We start from the raw sequence: 21658 nt of genomic DNA, 5'->3' as shown, positions 1-21658 counted from the left end.
TCTATGACCAGCCGTAATACTAATAGACAGAATGTCCCATAGACGGCAATACAGTTGTATTGCCGTCTATGGGACTTGCGATCAAGTGACCGCAGGTTCAAGCCCCCGGGGGGGAATAAAATAGTAAAAAAAAAAAAAAAGCTTTAAAAATATATAATAAAAATATGAAATAAATAAAAGTTCTAAATCACCTCCTCTCCCTAGAATATATATATATAAGTAGAAAATCATATATCATAAACCACCGGGGTTTTTTTTCAATAAAAGGTGATCTAAGCAATAGATATTCCCCAAAATGGTATAACTAAAAAGTACTTCTGGACCCGCAAAAAAAAACACTCTATGCATCCCCGTACAGCTGCAGGGTCACCTGTCAATGTGGCCTTGCAGCTGTTGCAAAACTACAACTCCCATATATTAAATATTTTACCAGTTTTTGCTTCAAAATTTTTTTTCCCTATTTTCATCCTCTAAAACCTAGGTGCGTCTTATAGTCCGAAAAATACGGTAAATCTTGTAGCAAACAGGTTTATTTAGAAAAAAAAAACATCAAAATAAATAAACCTTCATCTCAGGCACAAAAGGAGAGAAATAAAATAAAACTTTAACTTAAGGCAAAGGAATGGGAAACAAAACCCTGCTTGTCCGAGCTCTAAAAATCAATAAGTACTAACTGTACAGGTGGCTTACTACCAGCCACACCAATCAACAAATAACTCAGACTCTCAGTGTGTCAGGCCACTTCCTCTCTCTTTCAGGACCTGCCCTGAAATGGCCCAGTAATGACCCCAGGACGCACACCTGAGGCTAAGGCCTACTCAACACCCGCACAGGACCACACATAAGTCAGAAATCTGGGGGAGATATACCATGACTCCAGCACTCTGCCTGTCACCTTCTTTGTCTTCTCTAATTTTTGGTAAATCCATATAATCACGATTTAACCAAATCTTGGATGACGTCAAAGTCTTCCCGATCAGTCTTCTCTGGCCAGTGCCACGCAGGTATTGACTTGACAATTTCCTATTTTAGACTTGGAGAAAGTAACTGCATTTCTAAGTAAGACACTTTAAGTGAAAGTCCTCCTCTTACCACTGTGACAGTTTCAGGTCATTCTGCTCTGATTCATTTTTATTGCAGAGGCTGGAGCTCCATTTTTATGATACAGAGCTTCAAACTCCGGGCATGGACAAACAAATGTGAGGGTGTTAGTATCCACCACTAGGGTAGCGTAGGAATTAGAGAGGGGCGAACTGCTTCATTATCAATCGGGTTTGACCTGAATATCCCAAATTGTTTGGTTTTTAACTAACTGGGGAATCGTCTTGGATGACTAAACTCATTTCAGATGGCCACCATGACTTATATTGTTGTAAATTATTATACTGTGGGGTCTCTTCAGTTCCCAGAATATAATCGGTGGAAGTCCAGGGGAGGTGACAAAAATAAAAAATATTCATACTTAGCTTCCCTGACCTTTCTTGGGTCTCTTGTGGGGTGCCTGGTGTTCTCCTGGTGGCGTAGGAATGCCAAGCATCATGACGTCAGCATGCCCATGTGCCTGCTGAGGTCCAATCACAGGCCTTAGTGGTAATCCCAGGTGCATGATGTCACCAGGAGACTGCTGGACACCATGAGGAGGCCCAAAAGAGGTAAAAGAAGGTGAGTATGAATGTATTTTTTATTATATTTTTAGACCATTCTTGGTCCGCCACTCATTATCCTCTGGGTCTGAAGAGAATTTTAAAATTTAGGAATTTAGACTAGGCAATGCAAGATTTATCACAGTGACTGATGTTGAATAATAAATCACGGCCGCAAAATAACGCCGCGTATACAATCCAGCTTTTATGGCGATCAAAGTATCACACACCGTATACGTGCCACATCACGCGGCACGTTACTCCGTGTGAATGGACCCTCTGTCTTACATTGTTACACGTTAAGCCGTACTATCTATCTTCTAAATGTGGGTCACTATGTTATTACTGTTGCTCCTAATATTGTGGCTTCAGGCAGCTTTTCCGTTATGTGCCATGGGGCTGGAGATTTTCATGGCGTTAGTTTCGTCACCGATCTCTACCCACTGTCAGAAGAGCATTACTAACAGTCTTGCGTCATCACTAGGCTGTGACAAATGCCCCCTTCCCAACAGTACTGGGGGACATTTGTCACAGCTCAGCATTATTGTGGGTTGATAAGGAATGCCCCCCCCCCCCCCCCCCCCGACAGTACAAGGCTATGTTAGAGTACTGTCAGGGAAGACGTTCCTCACAGCCCAGCTAGACTGTCAGGAACGTTCTTCTGACAGTGGGGAGAGATCAGTGTTAAAATTAACAGCACTGATATTTCCAGCGGTATATAAAACCGCATGTGCCCGAGGACATGAAAGACCCTCTTTACGCTTCTACAAATCTCACGCTAATACATATGGTCAGGAGGAATCACTGTTGGCTGACAACAATTGATGGACATCATTTCTTGTCCTGCATCTTCCTGGTTTGCAGTCTCTTAAGGAATTTTTTGCTTATTGCTCCAAAGATATCAAAAAATCCAGGCAGTCTAATTTTCTATAGAACAGTCTCCACTTAAAAGGTTGTCACTCATCATATTCACTGCCTTCATTCTGGATGTCCCTGGTTTTGTTCTGCCCTGTCAGTCCCATCTTACTGAAAGTGAGTGTGTCAGAGGCAGCCGGCTTATTATATATGACAGTGATTAGATGCTTAGTGCTAGGAAGACGTATAGACAAGACGGGGTCACTTGGGTCTGATAGTCTCTGTGACCTTGAGCCTGCTCGCTGATCCTAAACAGAACAGATGTTCTTAACCCTTGGTCCTAGATTAATGGCAAATAGACCGTGAAATCAAGAAGAACAAAGAAGCTAATGGTTCCATCCACTATTATTCTATACGAGACGCCATTTATACCTTCCAAACCTTCCCAACACTGCTTTTAGTGGAAGCGCCACAAATGTACATGACAATGACAGCCAAGGGTATAGCAAGGAATCATGGGGCCCCTAGTAAAACCTGCAATAGGGCCCATTGTCATGAGAACACGAGAGGTTTAGGGGATTTTTTTTGTCTATACTCTGTTTACTATCCTTTCTGTGTTTCATTATATTTTCCCACCGTTGTCTTCTGTATTCACAGTAGGTGACCTTACACCCTTATCAGTCTAAAGGGGACCACGGGTGAAATTTAAAGGGGTTGGACAGAATTTTTAAATTTATTATTAAAATTTTTATTTAAGTATTATTTAAGTTTTTTATTCATCCTATCTTTGGGAAAGGCCATAGATATGTATTCTGTGCAGTGCCCCTGCACAGATCAGCTGTTCGGAGTGACTTCCAGCACCTATACTGGAGCTGAGTTGCAGTTACATTTCCCCGCCATTATAAAAGGTGGGGAGACTTCTATCTCATGCAGTATAGGGGCTGGAAGTGATATGGAATAGTAAATTCATGCCGGTGTCGCCTATTGGCCTCCCACTGATCGGATATTTATGGAAATAAACATTACTGGTCAACCCCTTTAATAAGGAATGATTTTTTGCTCACCTGTGGGCTACCACTGTTGCATAGCCCTATAGAAGCTGCTATGTCTATAGTGACAATAAAATGCATTTCATTGTCCATCATCTGATAGTCCTCTATAAATTTTCTTAAAGGGGTATTTCAGGATTTAAAGGGGTTGTGCATGATTAGAACCCATGGCTGCCTTTCTCTTCTCATATCCGTTGGTCACATGGCAAAGCTACATTTCAATGGCATTTAATGCCATCTATCTATCTATCTATCTATCTATCTATTTATGTGCCTATCTATCTATCTATCTATCTATCTATCTCCTATCTATCTATCTATCTATCTATCTATCTATCTATCTATCTATCTCCTATCTATCTATCTATCTATCTATCTATCTATCTCCTATCTATCTATCTATCTATCTATCTATCTATCTATCTATCTCCTATCTATCTATCTATCTATCTATCTATCTATCTATCTATCTATGTGCCTATCTATCTATCTATCTATCTATCTATCTATCTATCTATCTATCTCCTATCTATCTATCTATCTATCTATCTATCTCCTATCTATCTATCTATCTATCTATCTATGTGCCTATCTATCTATCTATCTATCTATCTATCTATCTATCTCCTATCTATCTATCTATCTATCTATCTATCTATCTATCTATCTATTTATGTGCCTATCTATCAATCTATTATATCTACAGTATCTATCTATCTATCTATCTATCTATCTATCTATCTATTATCTATCTATCTCCTATCTATCTATCTATCTATCTATCTATCTATCTATCTATCAATCTATTATATCTACAGTATCTATCTATCTATCTATCTATCTATCTATCTATCTCTTATCTATCTCCTATCTATCTATCTATCTATCTATCTATCTATCTATCAATCAATCTATTATATCTACTCTATCTATCTATCTATCTATCTATCTATCTATCTATCTATCTATCTATCTCTTATCTATCTATCTATCTATCTATCTATCTTCTATCTATCTCCTATCTATCTATCTATCTATCTATCTATCTATCTATCTATCTATCTCTTATCTATCTATCTATCTATCTATCTTCTATCTATCTCCTATCTATCTATCTATCTATCTATCTATCTATCTATCGGTTTATCTATCTATCTAGTTCTCTAAATCTGTCAGATTTTTCTAAAATGTTTGATAACAACTGAAGGAACAAGTTTATTTAGTTATATCATAAAGTTACGGAGACCACAGACCCATTTGCAGTTGGAGGGCTGTGAAATTATGCACATAATATTAGGAATATAACATGACATTTAGTCTACTTCAAAGGCTTAGATGTTCTGCCTCACTGCTAGAAACCTAAATATACTGCAAAATGCAAAAGGTCTAGAAGACAGATTCTACCCATACAAGGTCAATGTGATGTTGAGGATTACCAATGTCACTTACAAATACAATACACATGCAGAGAGGTGACTGGACATTCACAAACAATCTCCAGTGTCGGTATGAAATGAGGGAGCAGCCGAGTGTACACAACCTGCGGTATTATTATATCTTGTTTGCCACGATGAAGGCGGAAAGAAAACATGAAAGAAATATACAGTACTGAGCAAAAGGATTTTGCAGAGTGGGTGAGAGAATGCTACTGAGTAATAATAAATTCAGTAATAGAAGGGTTAATACATTATTTTTTTTATAAATTAACAAAAGGAAGTGAATGAAGAAAAGAGAAATGTAAATCCCATCAATATTTAGTGTGACCTTTGCCCTTTGCCTTCCATCAGTTCTTCTTGGTACTTGTAGGCAGTTTTTGAAGGAACTCGGCAGGGAGGTTGTTCCCGCCATCTTGGAGAAGTAAGCCCAGATCTTCTGTGGATGTAGGCTTGCTCCAATCCTTCTGTCTCTTCATGTTATCCCAGACAGACTGGATGATGATGAGATCAGGGCTATATCTGTGTGGGCCATGTCATCACTTCACTCCTCCTGCAAAGGGCAAAAGTCTCCATAGTCTTCTTTACTGTAAGACTATAGAAGTCTCTGCCACTGGTGGTTGTCATGGTTGAGACCCTGTAAATGTTCATCATATCTGGACATGAGACATCAATTCAGAGATTTATTCTGATATATTTGGAGTCAGGATGGAATGTTCCCCTTATACCGGGCAATTTGCGCCCTTCTTATAGAAATTCTAGGATGGTCTTTATGGACATTTGCCTTTATTAGCAGTCCTATATGTGTAACTATGGCGGGTAAACCGTATGTAGGAAATATTCCCAATACTAACAGGCTATGTTTAGCGATGAAGTGTTTGCCAGTAAAAGTATATTCACACATGACAGATTTGCCGTAGATATTTTTGCAACTTAAAAACTCATTTCCATATATCTGAATGGGATTTTTTTTTTGCTGGTAAGATTTAAATTTTGATTTACAAATTTTGGATTTATCATGGTTGTAATTTATATATTGGAGACTTAACGGAGTGAAGAAGTTTTTACTCTTTGCTCATTGGCACTTTCAGGGCATAATATAGAAGGACAATCTTCTGCTAGGTTCACATCTGCACCTGGTTCTCTGTTGTTGGCACCCAACAGGGGCCTAAAAGAGGGAGAGTAGAGATGAGCGAACAGTAAAATGTTCGAGGTTCGATATTCGTTTCGAGTAGCCCCTCAATATTCGACTACTCGAATCGATTATCGAACCCTATTATAGTCTATGGGAGGAAAATGCTCGTTTCAGGGGTAGGCAACGTTCGATCAAATTATACTTACCAAGTCCACGAGTGAGGGTCGGGCTGGATCCTCCGAGAAGTCTTCTCCTTGCAGCGTCCCTGCGGCATCTTCTGGCTCTGAATTCACTCTGCCAGGCATCGGGCCTGGGCAGAGCCGACTGCGCATGTCCACACTACAAGCGGACATGTGCAGTTGGCTCTGCCCAGGCCAATGCCTGGCAGAGTGAATTCAGAGCCGGAAGACGCCGCGGGGAAGCTGCACGGGGAAGACTTCTAAAGGTAGGAGAAGAACCAGCGTTGATTGGCCGACTGTATAGCATTCGGCCAATCAATGCTGGTTCTGCATCGAACTTTTACATTTGAATAGCGAGTGGTACTAGATCGAGTACGAGTATTTTGAATACCGTAGTATTCGATCGAATACCTACTCGATCGAGTACTACTCGCTCATCTCTAACGGCGAGCCAGGCCGCTGTTTTAGCAGTGACACATGGACAATGGCGGACCCCATTGACTGAAACTGGTGGAGAGAAAAGTCTTCCAATGTCAACTTGAGTTCAGCAATGTGGACATACGGAAATGATAGCATTAATAACTAATCCCTATTATATACACAGAGGTAAAGCTTCTTAACACGGGGACTACACAAAGCTTACATAATACAATGTATGATTATGGAGTATGGCAGCAATTATAAGACGTAATACGCTGTTCTGGAGCTATTATCCTAATACCAATCTCCAATCAATCCTCTAGAAGACGTCTTAATAGATACTTTACTTTCAATTAATGTAATAAGCTTTACAATGGGTAATGCTTGTCCATAAGAACCCATTTTTATTTTGCCCTATGAACTGTCCTTTAATCTAATAATACTCAATCATGTGACGCGTCTTCTTTTGCATTTCTAATGTTATTACCAGATGACTAATGGGTAATAAACAGCATAATTCATGTAGCTAAAGAATACAAAAACATTATAAATGCATATATATAACCCATTGCAGTATGAAAACATTATAGATACATATACGTAATCCATTCCAGTATAAAAATAATAGTAAGAAAAACGAAGGGCCTGTATAAAAATCTGAAAAGTAATATCCCTCATGAGATCGATGCTGTTACCCTGAGCATTTTGGTGTTTTGTTTATCCAAATCCATTCAGCTATTCCAAAGATATAAGCCCTTTTAGTATTGAGGCTAATGAGGATATATTAGGTGGGCAGTAATACTGCATGGCATACAGCACACAGAGACTCCACCCACACAAGGTTACCACCCACTTGGCTATTAAACCCCTATTTGCATTAATAGTAAAAGAGCTTATATCTTTGGAATGGCTGAGCAGATTGGGACAAAAACCCCAAAATTTTCAAGGTAATGGTGCCTATCACTGGGCTTTTCAGACCTATTGATAGGAATTCCTTAAAGTGTATCATCAGACTGATGTTATGCATGGACAAAAGATTGGCCGATTAAAGGAACACTCCAGATAAACAATGCAATGCTGTGATACATTGTGAGCTTAGGAGGCAGTGCACAATAAAGAACACACGAGGCAGAAGTCCTGCACTGCCCCTATAGGTCCTGCAACACTTTTTTCACTTTAAGGGGGTATGACTTTGGGGGAAAGCGCTTATGTTTGGTGGATAGGGTGTGACTTTCTATGCATCAATGAGTCGGTTTTTCCTGGAGTAAGCCTTTGAAGGGAACCTTTCACCTTGAACATGTAGTCTAATTCATGGGCAGCCTACCACAGAGCTGGAGGAATTGACCAGATTAATATAGTTGTATGGGAAAAGATCCAGTATAACCTTTCATTTATTGATCTAAAGCTTTGCTCATTCTAAGTTTAGGAGTCCAGTGGGAGGTCTTAATCAATGAATGATAGTATTCCTTGTCTAAGTAGGCGTAAAGATAGCTCAGTTTCCCATTAGACAGTCAAGCACCAGCTTCACTGGCATAGGACACCATTGCAGGACTTACACCCCATTCACATCTGTGTTTGGTAATCTGTTCGGGGAATCCTCACGGGGACACCCCCCCTCCCCCCGAACGGAATACCAAACGCACTGGCAAGTGGTGTGCAATGAAAGCACACGGACCCTGTAGACCATAAGGTTGTCCGTGTGCTTGCCGCGAGATCTCCACAGGGAACATGCAGACAGAAAAGTACATCCCAATCTACTTTCCTGTCCACATGTTCCGTGCGGAGATCTCGCGGCAAGCACACGGCCCCCATTACAGTCTATGAGGTCCGTGTGTTTTCACGGCACACCACTTGCAAATGCGTTCAGTAGCCTGATCAGGGGGTCCTCATGCGGACTCCCTAAACAGATTACCAAACACAGATGTGAACCAGGGGTTAGACTGCAAAACTAGCCTAAAATGTCAGCAGCCCACCTAAGTCTCCTTAGGTCTCCGCCGGCAAAGTCAGCGTCACAGGTGCTTCCATTCATTTCTATGGGAGCGTGCTGTTCGGATCGGCTGATCTGAACAGTGTTCGCTCATCTCTATTGGGTATATGTATACAGATCCCCATCCCATAGGCTTACAGTATTAGTAAATGACTGTGTATGGAATTAACCCTAATCTTGGTAAGGGGATAAGACCAACTAGCACCAATTCCTCTTGTAGTCTCCAGTGGTTGGATCACGCCAATCCAACTTCAATCACAACATCGTGATGGTTTTACAAGCCTAATATGTGTATTACAATTTTCACCTACCACCCTATGTATAAAACCAACCTATGATAATTTTTAGAGGGAAACCAAGTACATTATAGGCTTTGTAAGGTTAAAACCCCCTTTAACTAGTCCTATAGAAAATTTCCCAATCCACAATCTACTGCCGCAGTTTTTTTTTTCCTGACGGCTCAGAATTAATGAAAGTTCTTTCAAAGAGAACAATGTGTACAATAACATGCAGTAAGTGGAGATCTGATATTAAAATTAGCTGCGGAATATTGGTTACTATGTCTGGGCCACACAATCTGGTAATGGTTGTGTGCAAAACAATTTATAGAAAATGGCAGATGATATTAACAGGATTTTTAATTAAAGAGCAACTATACGAGTAAAGTAACATTAAATGCCACGGAAAAGGGAGAGTCAGCATTTACACTTTACTACTTTAAGACCGCGGCCTGTGCTTACTAAGCAGATTATATAGAAAGCACAATGGCATAGCGAGGACACAAAACCTTTACTAAATGCATAGGTCAGGTGCCAAGATATTAAGGTGCGTTATCAAGTCATGGTTGAGCACCAAGTACACCCTTTTTTAATGCAAAGTCTGATAGTGGAATCCGAAACCGTGGGGGAACCCGTCTATAACTTGCCAATGCATGGAGGGATCCCTGACCAGACATTTCTTATGCATCCTTGGAATGGTGCAAGCTACCTTACTTTAATCTAAAGGGACATGTTATAGTATAGTAGGATTTTGTTTTCCGAAGGTCCACAAAGCACTGGTAGCACAATTTCCAAATGTGTAATGTTGCTACAAAGTAGAGACAGACTCATTCTATTAAAAGTGAGCCTTTCAGTGATTTCCACCACCCAATCTAATAGCAGGATATCATAGAGGGAGAGAAGCTGAGCTCTGTGATATATAGGGTTATATGATAGAGGAGAGAAGCTGAGCTCTGTGATATATAGGATTATATGATAGAGGAGAGAAGCTGAGCTCTGTGATATATAGGATTATATGATAGAGGAGAGAAGCTGAGCTCTGTGATATATAGGATTATATGATAGAGGGAGAGAGGCTGAGCTCTGTGATATATAGGGTTATATGATAGAGGAGAGAAGCTGAGCACTGTGATATACAGGGTTATATGATAGAGGGGAGAAGCTGAGCTCTGTGATATATAGGGTTATATGATAGAGGAGAGAAGCTGAGCTCTGTGATATATAGGGTTATATGATAGAGGAGAGAAGCTGAGCACTGTGATATACAGGGTTATATGATAGAGGGGAGAAGCTGAGCTCTGTGATATATAGGGTTATATGATAGAGGAGAGAAGCTGAGCTCTGTGATATATAGGATTATATGATAGAGGGAGAGAGGCTGAGCTCTGTGATATATACGGTTATATGATAGAGGAGAGAAGCTGAGCTCTGTGATATATAGGAATATATGATAGAGGAGAGAAGATGAGCTCTGTGATATATAGGATTATATGATAGAGGAGAGAAGCTGAGCTCTGTGATATATAGGATTATATGATAGAGGAGAGAAGCTGAGCACTGTGATATACAGGGTTATATGATAGAGGGGAGAAGCTGAGCTCTGTGATATATAGGGTTATATGATAGAGGAGAGAAGCTGAGCTCTGTGATATATAGGGTTATATGATAGAGGAGAGAAGCTGAGCACTGTGATATACAGGGTTATATGATAGAGGGGAGAAGCTGAGCTCTGTGATATATAGGGTTATATGATAGAGGAGAGAAGCTGAGCTCTGTGATATATAGGATTATATGATAGAGGGAGAGAGGCTGAGCTCTGTGATATATAGGGTTATATGATGGAGGAGAGAAGCTGAGCTCTGTGATATACAGGGTTATATGATACAGGAGAGAAGCTGAGCTCTGTGATATATAGGTTATATGATAGAGGGGAGAAGCTGAGCTCTGTGATATATAGGGTTATATGATAGAGGAGAGAAACTGAGCTCTGTGATATATAGGTTTATATGATAGAGGAGAGAAGCTGAGCTCTGTGATATATAGGGTTATATGATAGAGGAGAGAAGCTGAGCTCTGTGATATATAGGGTTATATGATAGAGAGAGAGAAGCTGAGCTCTGTGATATATAGGGTTATATGATAGGGGAGAGAAGCTGAGCTCTGTGATATATAGGGTTATATGATAGAGGAGAGAAGCTGAGCTCTGTGATATATAGGGTTATATGATAGAGAGAGTGAAGCTGAGCTCTATGATATATCCTACTAATATTATAAGTGTGAAAGTTTGTGTGTTTGGATGTTTGGATGTTTGTGAGTTTGGATGTTTGTTCCTCAATCACGCTAAAAGGCCTGGACGGATTTGCGTGCAATTTTCCACAAATATAGTTTTCCCTTAGGATTGAGTCACAGGCTACTTTTGGTGCCACTAAACAACATGGCTTCCTAGCAGGAGACTCACAAAAGCAGGACTCCTAGCCCCAGCTATAGACTCACACACACTGCCTGGCATTTCCTGCCTCAACTTGCCTGCACACTCCTTACTGTCTCCTCAGGAGTAGCCCTCACTCTACTCACTCACATTTACATATAGCTTTCCACTATATAACACATCACATTGTCTGTATCACGACATACACAATACAACACGTCACATTGTCTGACACAATACAACACATCACATTGCCTGACACAATACAACACATCACATTGCCTGTATCACGACATACACAATACAACACATCACATTGTCTGACACAATACAACACATCACATTGTTTGTATCACGACATACACAATACAACACATCACATTGTCTGTATCACGACATACACAATACAACACATCACATTGTCTGTATCACGACATACACAATACAACACATCACATTGTCTGTATCACGACATACACAATGCAACACATCACATTGTCTGTATCACGACATACACAATACAACACATCACATTGTCTGAATCACGACATACACAATGCAACACATCACATTGTCTGTATCACGACATACACAATACAACACATCACATTGTCTGTATCACGACATACACAATACAACACATCACATTGTCTTTATCACGACATACACAATACAACACATCACATTGTCTGTATCACGACATACACAATATAACACATCACATTTGCTAGCCCACCAAACTTTTTAAAGCACTTTTACAGTTTCACACGTCTGTGTCCGCCCAATTCTCAAATCACCGCAGACGAAGTCGCGGGTAAAAGCTAGTAGGATTATATGATAGAGGGAGAGAAGCTGAGCTCTGTGATGTATAGGGTTATGTAATAGAGGAGAGAAGCTGAGCTCTGTGATATATAGGGTAATATGATAGAGGAGAGAAGCTGAGCTCTGTGATATATAGGGTTATATGATAGAGAAGAGAAGCTGAGCTCTGTGATATATAGGGTTATATGATAGAGAAGAGAAGCTGAGCTGTGTGATATATAGGGTTATATGATAGAGGAGAGAAGCTGAGCTCTGTGATATATAGGGTTATATGATAGAGGAGAGAAGCTGAGCTCTGTGATATATAGGGTTATATGATAGAGGAGAGAAGCTGAGCTCTGTGATATATAGGGTTATATGATAGAGAGAGAGAAGCTGAGCTCTGTGATATACAGGGTTATATGATACAGGAGAGAAGCTGAGCTCTGTGATATATAGGTTATATGATAGAGGGGAGAAGCTGAGCTCTGTGATATATAGGGTTATATGATAGAGGAGAGAAGCTGAGCTCTGTGATATATAGGATTATATGATAGAGGGAGAGAGGCTGAGCTCTGTGATATATAGGGTTATATGATGGAGGAGAGAAGCTGAGCTCTGTGATATATAGGGTTATATGATAGAGGAGAGAAACTGAGCTCTGTGATATATAGGTTTATATGATAGAGGAGAGAAGCTGAGCTCTGTGATATATAGGGTTATATGATAGAGGAGAGAAGCTGAGCTCTGTGATATATAGGGTTATATGATAGAGAGAGAGAAGCTGAGCTCTGTGATATATAGGGTTATATGATAGGGGAGAGAAGCTGAGCTCTGTGATATATAGGGTTATATGATAGAGGAGAGAAGCTGAGCTCTGTGATATATAGGGTTATATGATAGAGGAGAGAAGCTGAGCTCTGTGATATATAGGGTTATATGATAGAGGAGAGAAGCTGAGCTCTGTGATATATAGGGTTATATGATAGAGAGAGAGAAGCTGAGCTCTGTGATATATAGGATTATATGATAGAGGAGAGAAGCTGAGCTCTGTGATATATAGGGTTATATGATAGAGGAGAGAAGCTGAGCTCTGTGATATATAGGATTATATGATAGAGGAGAGAAGCTGAGCTCTGTGATATATAGGGTTATATGATAGAGAGAGAGAAGCTGAGCTCTGTGATATATAGGATTATATGATAGAGGAGAGAAGCTGAGCTCTGTGATATATAGGGTTATATGATAGAGGAGAGAAGCTGAGCTCTGTGATATATAGGATTATATGATAGAGGAGAGAAGCTGAGCTCTGTGATATATAGGATTATATGATAGAGGAGAGAAGCTGAGCTCTGTGATATATAGGTTATATGATAGAGGAGAGGAGCTGAGCTCTGTGATATATAGGATTATATGATAGAGGAGAGAAGCTGAGCTCTGTGATATATAGGGTTATATGATAGAGGAGAGAAGCTGAGCTCTGTGATATATAGGTTATATGATAGAGGGAGAGAAGCTGAGCTCTGTGATATATAGGATTATATGATAGAGGAGAGAAGCTGAGCTCTGTGATATATAGGGTTATATGATAGAGGAGAGAAGCTGAGCTCTGTGATATATAGGATTATATGATAGAGGAGAGAAGCTGAGCTCTGTGATATATAGGATTATATGATAGAGGAGAGAAGCTGAGCTCTGTGATATATAGGTTATATGATAGAGGAGAGAAGCTGAGCTCTGTGATATATTGTGTTATATGATAGAGGAGAGAAGCTGAGCTCTGTGATATATAGGGTTATATGATAGAGGAGAGAAGCTGAGCAGCGATATATCCTATTAATATTATAAAGGTGAAAGTTTGTGAGTTTGGATGTTTGTGGTTTTGTGAGTTTGGATGTTTGTGGGTTTGTGTGTTTGGATGTTTGTTCCTCAATCACGCAAAACCCGCTCCACCGATTTGGCTGACATTTTCCACAAACATAGTTACTACACTGGATTGCGCAATAGGCTACTGTTCATCACAATAGCGCACATACATTTTTCCCAGGACCCCCACAAAACCCAAACTCACATCACTATCTCTGCAATCTCACACACTTTGGACCATATCAAGCCACAAAATTCATATTACCCTCTACAGCAGAGGTCAGCAACCCCTGGCACACGTGCCAAGAGTGGCACTCCTGCCATATTTCACTGGCACACATGCAGCACAGGACCTGCAAGAGTTAAATGAAGTCTGAGGTCCCTTCAGTGCTCTGCTAGAGCTGAGGCATAAGGACACTCCCCTTTGAGAGGGGTGCAGGAAACCCAGGGGGTGGAGCTTAATCGCTCAGGTTTGTGCCTGCTATAGTGGTCTGCATCCTGCAAAGATTCCCCGAGGAGGAGAGGAAGCTGATAGCAAAGTGAAACTGAAAAACACACAGGTACCTAGGATTACTATTCTCATTAATGTCAGGCATTTGGGGTTACTAGTTTAGTGTTAGTAACTCCATGTGCCTCACATTAATAGGAATAAGCCCCATCATGTCCCTCATATTAACCCCTGTGTGCCTCATATAAAGGTTACTAATATGTGAGACATGGAGGTACTAATAAAAGACCTCAATAATGAAGATACTTAATTATTACCTCCAAGTCTCTCACATATCAGTAACTCTTACACAAGGGTTAATGTGAGGGACATGATGGGGTTAATTGCTATTAATAAGAGGCACATGGAGTTACTAAACTGTCATGCACAGGGCCAGACCTTATGTTGCTTCCTCAAGAGTATCCTGTGCCCAAAACTTACATGTACTGGCGGAAAATAACAAATCATACAATGTCGTATATCCAAGTATATTCACTTGTAATACCTCTGTCCCAAAGACACTATGTACAGTTTATAACAACACCGTATAGCGGCTGAAATACAAATTAACTTCAACACAAAAGTCTCATGTGTTCTCAGAATTACAGCTACAACAAGATACAAAGTTACATTTCATATCCCATACCTTATACACAGTACGAAAACCGTACCCGCGCCTGTATATACCCACTGCTACAATCACCGCAGACGAAGTACCAGCTAGTAGGGTTATATGATAGAGGAGAGAAGCTGAGCTCTGTGACATATAGATAGATAGATAGATAGATAGATAGATAGATAGATAGATAGATAGATAGATAGATACAAGGAGAGAAACTGAGCTCATATATATATATAGTTATGCAATTTGGAGCTGGATATCTGAGTAAATCCTGATAGGATAAGATAACCAAAGTAACAGAATAGGTGTGTGACTGTTTGTTTTCCTTGAATTGGCGGATATGGAGGACATATAGTATGAGAGTTTACTTATTGATGTTTGCCAGAGTGCCTGATGGAGTTCTGAGTAGGGGTCTACCATCTATGATGTTCATCTACCCATATTATAATTCCACTGCCCAGACCTTTCTTGCCATTGAGGTCTTGCCCTGTACTTACATGTGTGGTTCAGAGTGGTTGAATACATATTGTAGGTCAAGGAAACAGCCAAATGGCATGTCTACATAAGTAAAATGAATGATCCTGCGTTTATCCTCAAAGGTCATTGTACAGTACTTTCATACATGACTGCATTATACATACACATGAGTATAAAACATATGGTATGCCACAAACTGGCTGAAAAAACAAATCCACTGACCTTTTAAGTCTGTATATTAAAAGGTTAAATGCTCATGTTTGAAGCCAACAAGTCATAGACTAAGTTAGTATATCTTACAATTTACTCCATCAATTCACAAGAGATCTCTGACACGACTGAGGCGTAGCACTGTGCATATAGCATGGCAGGTATGAAGTGACCTATAGAGAGACTATTCAAAAGGTCATTACTGGTCTGCGTATATGGTCATGGACAGTAGTGGCATTCAGAGAAGAGAGTTGGTCCTACACAAAGGTCAAAATGACCTCCCATTATGGTCCTATTAAAGCTAAAGGACCTGGCGTTTGTTTCCTCCACAATGCCTATTCCACTGTACTTGGGCCAATTCACTGTGCCATGTTTTTACTAACCATTGTGTATTTTACATGGGCCCCAGTGCAAAATGTGTAAAGGGGCCCCCAGCTACCATTAAGCTACCAAACTACAGTATATAAATATATGTAATGTAGCAGTAATGGACCAGATCGATGGGGGTCCAATTCTTGATATCCTATTCCAAAAATCTTCTGTGATTGTGCATTGCAACTTTCTAAAGATGTAACCACCTTTTTTTTTTATTACTGACATCAGTTTAATGTTCCCCTTCATCTGCCACCAGTTTAATGTTCCCCTTCATCTGCCACCAGCTTAATGTTCCCCTTCATCTGCCATCAGTTTAATATTCCCCTTCATCTGCCACCAGTTTAATGTTCCCCTTCATCTGCCACCAGTTTAATGTTCCTCTTCATCTGCCATCAGTTTAGTGCCCACCTTCATTTGCCATCAATTTAATGTTCCCCCTTCATCTGCCACCAGTTTAATGTCCCCCTTCATCTGCCCATGTTCTTTCATAGGTGGTTCAGTGGGGTGGTGTGAGGGTTAAACATACTTTTGCATCATACTTCTGAGTTGTCAGAGGTCACTGTCTTATCCAGTGAACCAGAACTCGGCTGTCAATGTATTCCTATGGAGCTCATAACAAGGCTCTCCTAGGAATGTATTGAGTGCCTGAGTTCTGGTATTCTGAATAAAACAGAGACAACTCAGAAGTAGGTCCCGTGGGGCAGCATAGGAACTACATCTTCCTAATAACGAAACAACATTAATGTCTTCATTGGTTTGCTCACTCACACTCCATCTACTTAGTAACGGTAGTGCAGGGCATTGTAGTTTTGGCCCATTCAGCTGAGCCATTTGGACCCCCACCAATCTAATATTGATGGCTTATTCTAAGTGTAGGTCATTAATTTCTTGATCCCAGTAACACACTAACATAGATTCTTCATAGTTTATATTGACATAAAAAGAGCCGCGTAAAAAAGAGACAATGGATAGTAAAAAAGAGAAATTCATGCCAAATTCGTGCAATAAATCGACTGAGTGTTGTAAACAATAGCAGTAGAAAACCTATAGCTAAAGGGCGATGTTGTACTATGGTTAGCGCCAATTTAAAGCTGGATATAAAGTGACACTAAAAAAAACCACAACAATGTATAAGTAGAAGAGAGCTGACAACCTAAATGCGGCCTCAATTTATGTTCCTCTTTTTAGCACTCTAGACCCCTTACCTGTCTGTTTCCAAGAGTTTTGCAGTCCGAGGTTACATATCATTTATATGACTATGACTCACGCACAATAATGTGATATGGAGCCTCAGATCGACTCAGATGTTCTCATGTTCCAAAGCAGAAAACCCAAATGTGTCTGGTGACAAACACTCTGTGCTTCAGAATCACACGACTATATAACAATCCTACCGATGCCCGGGGCCTGTACATTTCAATAATACAGATTCAGCCTCTGCATCTCTGAAGTTCTGTTATCGCAGTATGCCACCGATTTAGGAATTTTAATGTCCTGCCCCCTTAACTCTATAGTATCCAGGATTGTCTCATAGGCAGCGTTGCTATAAGGCAGGGGTGACCAGAAAGTTCATCACAGTCGACCGAAGGGCAAGTAGATCTCAGTGTTAGGCCACCAGGTCAGAGGTGTGAGTTAAAGCTCCTAGGACCTAATGCAAAATCTATAATGGCGCCTGTATGTATAGCTCCCAACCGTTCCAGGTACAGTCCCAATTTAAGACTACTGTCCCCCCATCCCGGATGGTTTACCGCTTGTCCCGCTACACCCCTGAAGTGTTTTGGTTGTTAAACTTTTCCCCGATCACCACCAGCTCTTATCCTAGATAAAAGACTAAATACTGTACTCAGAAGGACCTGTCTGATATCAGACGGCCACGTGACTGTGTAGGCATGTATTTGCTAGAAGAAAAGTTGTATACATGCAGGGGAGGAAGATGGAGAGATGTGGGGTGTAAGGTACTGTGTGGGGAGGGTGAATTTGAGGTTCAGGGTGGACTGTGTGTGGGGGGAGAGATGTGGGGTGCAGGATGTACTGTGTGTGTTGGGGAGAGATGTGGGGTGTAAGGTACTGTGTAGACAAGATATGGGGTGTAAGGTACTGTGTGGGGAGGGTGCTATGAAGTGCATGGTGGACTGTGTGTGGGGGAGAGATGTGGGGTGTAGGGTTTACTGAGTGTGTGTGGGAGAGTTGTGGGGTGCATGGTGTACTGTGTGGGGGAAGCTGTGGGTGCAGGGTGGACTGTGGGAGGGGAGATGTGGGATGCAGGGTGTACTGTGTGTGGGGGAGATGTGAGATGCAGGGTGTACTGTGGGGGGAGAGAGATGTGGTGTGCATGGTGTACTCAACGAGAAATGGATGTGAATGGGTGGGGTCAATTTAGAAGTGGGTGGGGCTAATTCTTCTTCAGCCCACCCACATTTTGTCCCTCTTTCTATTCTATAAAAGTTGGGCGGTAAGCCTATGCAATTCGGGGCTGTTTAACAGAATGGTATTTTTTATGTGCCAGACACCTTTGGGCCACCTCAGAGTCCAGGGCCTGCTAGCAACCTTTACCACTGCACCCTATAGATACGTCACTGCACTGCAGGTGTCATTATTATATACTCTAGAATAAAACAGGGTGAGGTGCGGGGATGGCATAGTCACTTAGTAGGAAAACATGTTTGTTCTGAAAATGTATTTAATGACCAAAGCTAGTCATATATATTACAAAAATCTCTCCAAACCAATGATTTAGGTTGAAATGGCCCACCATCTAAAGTAAGGTAGTTTGCAAAAGGTGTGGAAAAAATGCTACAAGCCAAACCCACATATCTGCATTCTGATTTCAGTTTGCGGAGTCCACTTGGGGACCTCTGAATGGAAACCTATCTGCATAAAAAAAAAAAAAGTTACCTGAGGAAACTCCCATAGACTATAGTGGGGTCCATGTGGTTTCTGCTCAGTTTCCACACAAAAAATGTTGAGCGAAAAGATCTGCTTTTCGCATATTTCTTGCGGGTAGTTGACCGGAAGGGCCTGAACACAGATGTGAACCGGGCCTAAGAATGCTTTCCGAAATAGAAGTTGTAATAAAAATTTTTGTCAATTAACAAAACGAAGTGAATGAAAAAATTTTTTATGTGACCTTTGCTCTTTGGAGGAGGAGTCCTGGAAGTGATGATACGGCCACCACAGAGCCCTGATCTCATCATCATCCAGTCCGTCTGGGATTATATGAAGAGACAGAAGGATTGGAGCAAGCCTACATCCACAGAAGATCTGTGCTTAGTTCTCCAAGATGGTGGGGACAACCTCCCTGCCGAGGGCAAAGGTCAAACCAAATATTGATGGGATTTACATTTCTCTTTTCTTCATTCTGTTCATTTTGTTAAACTATTAACCCTTCTATTTCTGACAGCGCTCTTACTTTGCAGCATTCCATCCACATCTGCCTAAAACAGTAAAGCACTGTACCGTATATGAGGTTACGTGATTCCTCTCTGACAGCTGATGTCAGGGTAAGAAAGAAAGGGGCATGCTGAGTTTTCAACATCCCGATCCTTTCTTGCCAAGGGAAATAAGCTTCTATGGGGACCTAGATCTGAAGGGAACAGAGGGCCCTGGCAGCCATGTATTCCCTTATCCCCATTGAATGAATATTCACTGATATCCGAGGTTGCAGGATAATGATACATCTGGGAGATACGGCTGCCGGCTGAACTAACATTCGTCTGACAATTATTTCATGTGTATGCCCACATTGATGGTGACTGCTTTCACTATTAGGCTTAGACCACATTACACCTGAGCCATACTATTAGCGTGTACGCCAAAAAAGACTTTCGGGGTCTATATTAAACATAAGTATATGGACCTATCCAGTGGCGTAACTAGGAATGGCGGGGCCCCGTGGCAAACTTTTGATATGGGGTCCCCCACTGACCGACGCCAAAGACCCCGACCGAAGGACCCCCTCCCCACCCGCATTCTTGCGTGCACTATTATGCTCCATAGTGGCCCCTGCACATACTATTATGCCCCAGAGTGGCCCCTGCACACAGTATTATGCCCCATAGTGGCCCTTGCACACAGTATTATGCCCCATAGTGGCCCCTTCACACAGTATTATGTCCCATAGTAGCCCCTGCACACAGTATTATGCCCCATAGTGGCCCCTGCACACAGTATTATGCCTCATAGTGGCCCCTGCACACACTATTATGCCCCATAGTGGCCCCTGCACACAGTATTATTCCCCATAGTGGCCCCTGCACACAGTATTATACCCCATAGTGGACCTTGCACACAGTATTATGTCCCATAGTAGCCCCTGCACACACTATTATGCCCCATAGTGGCCCCTGCACACAGTATTTTGCCCCATAGTGGCCACTGTGCAAAGTATTATGTCCCATAGTAGCCCCTGCACACAGTATTATGCCCCATAGTGGCCCCTGCACACAGTATTATGCTCCATAGTGGCCCCTGCACACACTATTATGCCCCATAGTGGCCCCTGCACACAGTATTATTCCCCATATTGGCCCCTGCACACAGTATTATACCCTATAGTGGCCCCTGCACACAGTATTATGCCCCATAGTGGCCCCTGTGCAAACTATTATGTCCCATAGTAGCCCCTGCACACAGTATTATCCCCCCTAGTGGCCCCTACACACAGTTATTATACCCCATAGTAGTCCCTGCACACAGTATTATACCCCATAGTGGCCCCTGCACACAGTATTATGCCCCATAGTGGCCCATGTGCACAGTATTATGCCCCATAGTGGCCCCTGCACACAGTATTATCCCCCATAGTGGTCCCAGTGCACAGTATTATGCCCCATAGTGGCCCCTGCACACAGTATTATGCCCCATAGTGGCCCCTGCACACAGTATTATGTCCCATAGTAGCCCCTGCACACAGTATTATGCCCCATAGTGGCCCCTGCACACAGTATTATGCTCCATAGTGGCCCCTGCACACACTATTCTGCCCCATAGTGGTCCCTGCACACAGTATTATCCCCCATAGTGGTCCCAGTGCACAGTATTATGCCCCATAGTGGCCCCTGCACACAGTATTATGCCCCATAGTGGCCCCTGCACACAGTATTATGTCCCATAGTAGCCCCTGCACACAGTATTATGCCCCATAGTGGCCCCTGCACACAGTATTATGCTCCATAGTGGCCCCTGCACACACTATTCTGCCCCATAGTGGTCCCTGCACACAGTATTATCCCCCATAGTGGTCCCAGTGCACAGTATTATGCCCCATAGTGGCCCCTGCACACAGTATTATGCTCCATAGTGGCCCCTGCACACACTATTATGCCCCATATTGGCCCCTGCACACAGTATTATCCCCCATAGTGGTCCCAGTGCACAGTATTATGCCCCATAGTGGCCCCTGCACATAGTATTA

General features: G+C 41.7%; 1 protein-coding gene across 1 annotated transcript in view; it reads left to right on the top strand.

Moving 5' to 3' along the window:
• The window catches only part of RALY (RALY heterogeneous nuclear ribonucleoprotein), a 164264-nt gene that overhangs the window by 15235 nt on the left and 127371 nt on the right, over positions 1-21658 (top strand). The window lies entirely within an intron of this gene.

This window comes from Leptodactylus fuscus, chromosome 6 (assembly GCF_031893055.1).
Source record: "Leptodactylus fuscus isolate aLepFus1 chromosome 6, aLepFus1.hap2, whole genome shotgun sequence".
In the NCBI taxonomy this organism is placed as follows: Eukaryota; Metazoa; Chordata; class Amphibia; order Anura; family Leptodactylidae; genus Leptodactylus; species Leptodactylus fuscus.
Note: the sequence above shows the minus strand (reverse complement) of the source record. Positions and strands in the feature narration are given on the sequence as shown.